We start from the raw sequence: 8,449 nt of genomic DNA on the forward strand, positions 1-8,449 counted from the left end.
GTTTTAGCTTGATATTTTAAATTATTAAAATATATTATAATTATATAACTTATAAATAAAAGATGATTTCCTAGAGTGTTTTTATAATTTTTAATTCTATGCTAGACAAATATAAATAGATTGTTTTATACATTCCTCATATATTTTTTTAAAGGCTACAAATTATATTTAAATGAGTTATTTTATTTATAATTCAAATTAGTTCAATTAATGTGATTAGTTGATTCTAAATAAAGAAAATTAATTTATTAAAAAATAAATAAATAATTTATTTAATTAATATAAATATTATTTGCTTTAATTATAAATAATATATTAATATTAAGAATAAAACGAATATAGGTATAAATGAGTTAAGATTATATATAACATGAGTTTATAATTATTGAAAATGACCTAGCTCAACTTCCTTTGAACAATCACTGTTAATAAAAACATATGACTTAAATTATAGAGGATATAGAAGGAATATTGAATTAAAAGTTAATTTTCAATATATATTTTTTAAAAAATGATATATAATTTTATTATAAATATATAATTAATAATAATGTATTATTCTGTGATATAATATTAATAATCTAAAAAATTTCTTAATTATGAAAATATGAATAACTTTTAAAGTTAAATATATATTCTCTAATATAAACATAGGGATAAATTAAATTAAAGATTATAAAGACTTGATTAAATGCAATGGTTTCACGTCAATTCGGCGTAGAAAATTTGGCGCACGACAATTCGCCGCATCGTTAATTCTGTGCGGCGTCAATTTGGCGTAGCCTCAATTCGGCGCGTATCTATTACAGTTGCGATTTATTATAAATTTTTAGTATAAAAATAGAAGGATGAATTAAAAAGTCATTTTGAATGTTAGTATTCTTAATTATTTCTTCATATTTATTTTACAAAAATCTCAATTTTATTTACTAAAGGTGTAATATCGAAAAAAATTAACTAATATTTATACCTAATGGACCAATTTACCATTCTAAAAAACATAAAATCCAAATCTTCTTTTTTTTTATTTTTTACGCCTAACTATTGACAAAAAATTAATAAATATAATTATATTTTATTTTGGGATTTTCTCTTTTTGTTAAACAATTTTAAAGAATTCCATTATTTTTCTCTACAATAAAAATAAAAGTTTACATTCTAAAAAACATAATCCAAATCTCTTTTTTTTAAATTTTTTTCGCCTAACTATTGACAAAAAATTAATAAATTGAATTATATTTTATTATGAAATTTTGTCCTTTCTAGTTTGTAAAAAACTTTATTTTTTTCTATTCCTTCCATAAATTATTCTTTATAATTTCTTTCCATAATTTAATTATTATACCAGATAAAGGTAAATATTAATATTATTTCTGTATATCATTTTTATACATTTATTTTTAAGAATGCTAAAATATGTTATAAGTGAATATGGATCAAAAAAACTTGTTCATGATCAATACATATTCAGGAAAGAGAGAACTTTAAATCAAAAAACAATTTGGAAATGTGTTGAGTCTTATAAATTATTGGAAGGTAGACCTACCCATTACAAAGGGCGGTGCCATACATTAAATGAAGAAGTAATATAGATAATCATAATGTGTTAGATGGTACTGGTTATTAAAAACCGAATGCTTATATAATAAAGGGCCCGATTAATGTTATTTAAGGGGGATCGCATATAATTTTAATTTACAAATATAATGTTTTTTTTAATAGCATGTTTTGTATAGTATATTTAAATATTCTACATTCATTTTATAAATAAATAAAAAAAATTGTGCGTTAATTCATTTTTGATTTATATAATAGAAAAATGCCTAAGTAAAATATTTTTTTAAAAAGGATTAATAGAATTTAAGGATTTTTAATAAATCTAAAAAATGAGTCAATCTAAATTTGATTTTTTTTGGATCATCGCTGCGTCTATTTTTAAAAACGGTCGATTTAAATTTTAGCCAAAATAATATTTAAGATTCGAGATAGAGGTCCAAACCTTTCTTTCTCTTTCTTTATTCTACGCTCAAAATCTAGGCTTACATAACATTGGCTACTATTCAACATACATTATGTGATAAATTGGTCAACCAAAGAAATAGGTATAAATATTTTTATTAATTTTTTTTGATTACACATTTAGTAAATAAAATTGAGATTTTTGTAAAAATAAATATGAAAAAATAATTAATAGGACCAACATTCAAAATCATTTCTATTTAATCATCCTTATTTTTTAATACTAAGTAATATATGATAAATTGCAACTGTAATAGATATGCGCGAATTGACGCTGCGCTGAATTGTCGCCGCACCGAATTGTCGTAGCGCCAAATTGACGTCGCTCTAAATTGTCGCTGCGCCGAATTATATGCGCCGAATTGTCGTGCGCCATTGTCGTGAGCCAAATTTTCCGCGCCGAATTGACCTGATATCAAATGTAATACTAGGCAAGAATTATATAATACCAAGCATAGTTATTATCTGATATGATACATAAATTATTTATTATAAAAGAATTTATTGGTCTGATAGAATATTAAATAAATTAAACATAAAAGCATACAGTAAAGATTTCTTATCTTCATCTTATCTAGCACTTTAGTATACGACCTGACAAAATTGAGCCTATGTAATTTAAACAGAAGTCGTCTGTATAATTATGCTGGTTTTTTTCCAGTTCACATTAGTTTTGTTCGTATTAAAAATCAGACCAAATTTCTCCACCTCAACGACAATTATGTTCACTATATATTGTAGGGTATGCATTCTTATACATAGATCATCAGCGAAAGCGAGAATATTTAAATTAGTGATCTGCATCGGGCTAATTTTTTAAGCACAGTACGAAATTTCTCTTTAAAAATATGTCCAGTTCGGTTCGATCAATTTTATGACCCGAAGAGCTAGTGAAATAAAAATTATTTGTCCACCCGACCCGGCCAGTTTGTATATATTTAGATATAGAAAATTTTATAATTTTTTTATTGTAAAAAACGTATTTTACAAATATGAAATACTAGCACCTTGTTTTTTAGAAAGAAATTTAAAATATATCTTTTATTTGTCAATAATGATATTATATTTAAGAATTTAAGCCCGGCCTGGCCCTGCATTTTTTTTCTTAAATATTAAGCCATACCCAGTTTAAACCGAAATAGCTTTTGGGCCGGTGTAACGTTTTAAAAATACTCCATTTTTTTATATACTCCTTTAAGCTTATTTGTGGAGTATTTTCAGATCATATTGTTCGATTATAATGTATTTACATATCAGAGTATATTTAGATCAATGTAATTTTTATAATGATATTTTTTTGAAAAAGTGCTCATGTCAATCAAGAAACATTATTCTGGAGCTGATGATGCTGAGGCGATTTTTTTGAATTTCCAGTCAAATTTTTTAGGTCGTAAAGGATATTTGCCCCGTTGGCGCCTTTTTTAAACTCCATTTTAAAAAATAAATACAGGTTCATATTCATATATTTTACATTATAAATTTTATTTTATTATAGAAAATAAAAGAAGCTACAAATTTATCATTGATTCAAGAAGCTAAAGATTTATTATTGATTTAAGAAGCTAAAGATTTAAAAATACAGGTTCATATTAATATTTTTTACATTATAAATTTTATTTTATTTTAGAAAATAAAAGAAAAGATTTATCATTGATTCAAGAAGCTAATCATTGATTCAAGAAGCTAAAGATTTAAAAACAGGTTCATATTAATATATTTTACATTATAAATTTTATTTTATTTTAGAAAATAAAAGAAGCTAAAGATTTATTATTGATTCAAGAAGCTAATCATTGATTCAAGAAGCTAAAGATTTAAAAACAGGTTTATATTAATATATTTTACACTATAGTTTTATATATTTATTTTAATTATGTCATTATATCTTAATACTAAATTTAATTCTATACATGAATTAAACGATGCCATATCTATATATGAAAAAGAATTTTTTTTAACATAGTTATTAATAAATCAGACTTATTAAAGGAACCTTATAGCAAAGCATTTATAGCTCAATATAAATATAATCAAGTTTATTATATATGTAAATATGGACTGAAAAAAAAATAAGTCTAGAGGTATAAGATCCTCATCTAGTCTTCGCAAGGAATGTATTTTTATGTTCACAGTCTTTCTTCAGTGTGATAAACTAAATGTGTATTCTTTAGATATTGTCACATTTGTAAAAGATCATAAAAACCATGATCTAGGTTAGACATATTTATTTGATTTTTAACTAACATGATTTATATAATCAAGATAAAAAACTATATGAGATGCTCTCTAAACAAAGAAGGCTTTCTCCAATAAAAAAACAAATTGTGGAGCAAGCTATCACTTTTAAAGCTAATAAGGTGAAAATACAAGAATATGTTCTTAATTCAGGTCAGATGATGACTCTGAGAGATATTCATAATATTTCAGCCAAATTAAACAAGCCATCTGATAATGTATTACTTGATGTAATAAATCAACTCAGGGAAGATAATGGAGCTGTGGTGGAAATCCTAGAAAATGATAGTGAATTGTTGGGCATTTACTTTCAAGATGCTAGCATGCTCCATTATCTTAAATATTATCCTGAGGTGATATTCATTGATGCTACCTACAAATTAAACAATCTAGGTATGCCACTGTTTATTCTACTTGTAATAGATAGTCATGGACAATCTCAAATTGTCGCTTTATGGCTTGTAAAGGCGGAATCATATTTTTGTGTTAAAAATATGTGCATGATGCTTGGTACCAGATGAAAAAATCGTCTGCGGGAAAATGGCTGATGTTAAATTGTTTTATATATTTTCTTCAAGATACATTTAAAATATTTGCCTTTAAAATGCCATCTCCGAGAAATAATGGAATGCCATATCTTTATTTGAATGGAAAACAGGCCTATTTAATCTTTTATATTTTATAGATATCAATAAAAATCACTTTATCATCATTGGAGGAGACCTTAACATGAAATTATGTAATGAAATCACTAATTCTCTTATTGGTTTTGCTACTTTAAATAATCAACTTTTTATAAACAAAGAAACAATAAATATCACACATACTTCAAACCCTCAATCAAATATACTCCTATAATCCTTAAAAAATATAATATCTCTAATCTTAATTTACCAACCCCAGCAAATAATTTTCTACATAATTTGAATCAAATCAACAATAATGACTCATGGTTAAACATTTCAAACTCAATTATCAAAACAGCAAATACCCATCTTAATATTAATTATCAATATCTATACATAATGTACATAAATACAAATGTGTTATTTTAATTATTTCTGCTAGCAATATAATTATACATGAATGGGTTTAAATTTAATCGTCAATATGTGTCATTAAATCATCACAACACAAATTCTCATTAAATATTTTCTTTGTTATTTTTTATTTTTCAATATTATTTTTTAGATGTTACAAGAAAAGGTATAGTTTTAAAAAAAATTAATTATATATTTATCAAGATGACACAATTAAATCAGGACAGAAAAAATGTTAATACTTTTAAAAATTTATTAAATAACTTTAAACAGTTCCTAGGTCAAGTGAAAAGTTTCATTCTAGTACCATAAAAGGTATACAATGGATTTTATTATTAAATAATATTCCTTTTTTTAGATGATGATGAAAATTTTCAAGAACCAGCTATTAAAAATCTAAAGCTTAATGCGGAAGAAAATCATATGAAGGGTAATATTTTCATATATTTAATATTAAATCCTTTTTGAAAATATCTAGTTATGAATATACTAAATTCGATAGTTGGAGAGGATTATAATTGTATAAACAAAAAAGGTATAATAAAAAAAATCTAATATACATATTTTTTTAGATGATGGAGTTAAGACACCAGAAAATGCTAGAGCCTGATGACATTCGACCTTTTGGTAACATTTTTAAGATTTGATAAAATCAATTTTTTAATTTAATAGGTGCCCCGCCGGAGAGGACGGGCATGGCTCAAAATGCCGTTTATGGTACAGAGGTGGAGATAGTTGCAATGACAACTATGCTCCAGACAAATATTTTAATACATACTATTTATAAATGGGCATGCTATATGCCCATTAAAAAATTAAGTAATATTAAAAAATTTAATGTAAATATTTATTTAATAAATCATAGCGAACATATTGATCGCATAATTAATTTTAATTAATATTTATATCGCATATAGCATATATTATTTATATCGCATATAGCATATATTATTTATATCGCATATATTATTAATTGATTTTTTTATCTTTATATTTACAAATTAAATAAAGGATTTTAATAAATTATTCTGAAAATTGTTTCTAACTTTGAGCAGTAACGTGATAATAGATAGTGCAAGATTTATATGTTAATCTTTGATATTTTCGAATTAAACCTTAAATAAATATATAAATTTTTAACACTTAATATTAAATCTAATAATTTCTAAAGAGAATAAGGCAAAATTGCCTTAAATATCATAGGACATAGAAAAAATAATATTTATTATTCATACGTCAGTTATAAATGCCAATTCACTAAATTTATTATATTTAATATTTATATGTCAGTCATAAACGTCAATATCACTAAAAATGTAATATTTAATATATGCACGTCAGTCATAAACGTCAATATCTCTAAATATAGGAGTATATAAAAAAATGGAGTATTTTTAATTGCCTTAAATATCATAGGTAATATTTATTATTCATACGTCAGTTATAAATGCCAATTGACTACATTTATTATATTTAATATTTATATGTCAGTCATAAACGTCAATATCACTAAAAATGTAATATTTAATATATGCACGTCAGTCATAAACGTCAATATCACTAAATATTGGAGTATATAAAAAAATGGAGTATTTTTAAAACATTACACCGGGTACACACTGGGCCGTGATTTGCAAATCTCTTCTTTAAATTATAATATTAGCAGATCTGAAAAGACATTTTTTACTTTATAATATATAATAAAGCTGAATAACAGAGAGGGGATCAAATGCAGCCTTATTTTAACTTAACTGCGTAGAGGTACAGCAATTTATCATGGACCCCTGTCTCTTTTAAAAATTGCCATAGAGTTAACTTAATGAAAGGTCTGTTTATAATCTAAAGCTGCAATATTTTCAATAATATTTTTAGAGCAAGGATTTCTTCCAAGGCATAATTTTTCCTCTTAAAATAGACAATAGAGTCCTCAATAAAAGATTTAAAAGCTGATTCCCCATCAGTCTTTAAGACTCTTATTTTTGTTTTTTGGAAAATTTATCATGATGGAGGTAAGCCATTCATGCGGGAAAGTGTCTTCATTTCATTTTTTAGTCATAATAGGTAGAAGGATGTCAACATACAAAGCGAATCCCTCTTTAGGAACTCTCACCGAAGATAACATCATGACCGTAGCCATTATGATTCTTTAATTTCTTAATAATATTAAATAACTAATCTTTAAATTATGGCAAAAACATCCTGTATCATGATCAAAATATATTAATTGGAGAATGTGAGAAGTAGAAGGTAAAAATACCTCTGTGGAAGTGACTAAAGAATAGGAAATGTTCTCATGACAATAAGTGAATAAAGAAGAGGATGTTATCATGGTAAGAGTTAAAAAATTTAGCATAATGCGGGATCCAAGTAGCCAATTGTTCCTTATGATTAATGACAATATTATTAATGTATATATGAGTCTAAGCGCATGATCAATTTTAAAGGTCATCAATACTTTTAATATTTTAAACGCTTTGTAGAAGTATTTCTTTCTATATTGCTTTTTTTTCTCTTCTCAATTTATGGCTGATTCTCGATCTAGAAAAGGCCTTCGATAGAATCCCAAGAAAACTTATCTGGTGGGCTTTACGCCACAAAAAAGTTCCCGAAAAATATATAAGAATAATAGAGGATATGTATATGGGACATACAACAATGGTCCGTAGCACAACAGGTACTTCAGCAGGCTTCACAATAGCCGAAGGAGTTCATCAAGGGTCGGCTCTCAGCCCACTTCTCTTCATTACAGTAATAGATGTATTAGCACAGTCTATACCTCAAACAGTCCCGTGGAATATGATATTTGCAGATGATATTGTGATACTTGCCGAATCCAAGGATGAAATGAAAGAAAGGTTAGTGAATTGGATAAATATCCTAGAAACGCACGGATTAAAAGTAAATAGAGAAAAGACGGAGTATATGGTGATAGGAGGAGATGAAACGGAGAGTATTGATATAAATGATTGGCAGATATCCGCAATTGAAAGCTGCAAATATTTGGGCTCCACTATACAAACAAACGGCACAATAGAAAAAGAGATAAAGAATAAGATTAATCAAGGGTGGTTAAAGTGTAGATCTTTATCTGGAGTGCTATTTGACAAAAGAATCCCACACAAATTAAAGGGAAAAATTTACAGTTCCATAGTACA

The 8,449-nt window shown here is 25.6% G+C and overlaps 2 long non-coding RNA genes across 2 annotated transcripts; both read left to right on the top strand.

The window, feature by feature from the left end:
- Positions 1 to 3,237: 3,237 nt before the first annotated feature.
- Positions 3,238 to 3,565, top strand: LOC135928920 (uncharacterized). Its single transcript, XR_010572412.1, has 3 exons — positions 3,238 to 3,277; positions 3,326 to 3,469; positions 3,515 to 3,565. It is a non-coding gene; the product is annotated as an uncharacterized LOC135928920 (long non-coding RNA).
- A 1,614-nt stretch (positions 3,566 to 5,179) lies between these two features.
- Positions 5,180 to 5,829, top strand: LOC135928967 (uncharacterized). Its single transcript, XR_010572428.1, has 5 exons — positions 5,180 to 5,460; positions 5,499 to 5,528; positions 5,568 to 5,609; positions 5,653 to 5,724; positions 5,773 to 5,829. It is a non-coding gene; the product is annotated as an uncharacterized LOC135928967 (long non-coding RNA).
- The last annotated feature ends 2,620 nt before the right edge of the window (positions 5,830 to 8,449 follow it).

The sequence above is a fragment of the Gordionus sp. m RMFG-2023 genome, chromosome 4, assembly GCF_954871325.1.
Source record: "Gordionus sp. m RMFG-2023 chromosome 4, tfGorSpeb1-WG-v2, whole genome shotgun sequence".
Taxonomy (NCBI): domain Eukaryota; kingdom Metazoa; phylum Nematomorpha; class Gordioida; order Chordodea; family Parachordodidae; genus Gordionus; species Gordionus sp. m RMFG-2023.